Source organism: Athene cunicularia, assembly GCF_003259725.1.
Source record: "Athene cunicularia isolate RWA chromosome 2 unlocalized genomic scaffold, athCun1 chr2_part1, whole genome shotgun sequence".
Classification (NCBI taxonomy): domain Eukaryota; kingdom Metazoa; phylum Chordata; class Aves; order Strigiformes; family Strigidae; genus Athene; species Athene cunicularia.
The window spans coordinates 88,209,108-88,210,275 of record NW_020799095.1 but is presented as its reverse complement, the minus strand read 5'-3'; positions in this window follow the sequence as shown (position 1 = coordinate 88,210,275).

Sequence of the window (1,168 nt, the reverse complement as noted above, 5' to 3'; positions counted from 1 at the left end):
AAAAAAAGGTCACTTTGCTGGTGAAACATCCTTTCTTCAGGAGGCCGTACTGCCAGGAAACTCTGAGCTACCACCAACAGTATGGTTCTGCCAGTACATACACTGCCAAATCCTTTTGTGTTTAGATCTGGTCTCTCTTTCAAAAAAATCAAGGAACCCATTCTCTCCTCTTTTGCTTCTATATTTTTTTTTCTACATGTGTTTATTCTTTCACTGTGCAATTGCACTTTGTAATTTTTTTTAAAAGGGTATAGCAGCATTACACAACATGTACAGTGCAGTGGTTTTGATTAGTCCATTTTAGAGTTTGAGATTAGAACAACAAATAATTATCAAGCATTTTAATGTGACTCCATGTAAAGGCCTCTCTCTGTTACTGAAATACTCATGAAAAATACCAGTACAAATAATATAATTCATCTTGAAAAAGGGTATAATCTGCCATCAAACTCTGCTAATAATCCTGTATTAAAAGTGCCATTCCTGCTTCTACTGAAGAAACACAGTGGAGAACAAGATTTTTTTTTAAAAAAGGTACAGGGAGGTCTACCAGCAGTTTTGGCCTAACTGGTATCGCATGATCCGAAAACTTAAGGGCACGCTTCTGGAGAAAACACCGCAACCACCCGAGCATTATTCGGAAACATAACGGTTTGTGCATGCAGTACGTGCATTTAAGGTTGCAATCCAGGCCCCAACGGCTGCCCCGGGGAAGTCGACCCAGCAATTCCTGGCAGAGCAGGACAAGTTAATGAAAATACCTTTGGTAGCATGTAACCTAACCAGTATCGACTATGCTGCTTCCTATACAAGTATAATAGACGTCAAGATGTATCACTAGCGGGCTAATTAAAAGCAGGCAGTAAAATGTGGATATTTTGGAATTTTGTTAAAACCGGTGCACTTTTCTGTTATTTTTTGTACTGTTTTCTCAGTCTGCTTTTAGAAGGAACTTTCAAGTGTATTTCTTAAATTATATTTTACATTTATTACCAGTCAGAAGTGTAAAGTTAAGACATTTTAAAATAAATATTTGCATTTAAATTAAAACCGTTGCCGAGCGCGTTTCCTTCTCCGGGGGCCGGCGGCTGCAGGCCGCAGGGCCGCCGTCCCCTGATGCTTCCCAGCATCCCGGTCGCGCCGGCCTCCGGCCCGCCAGGGGGCGCCA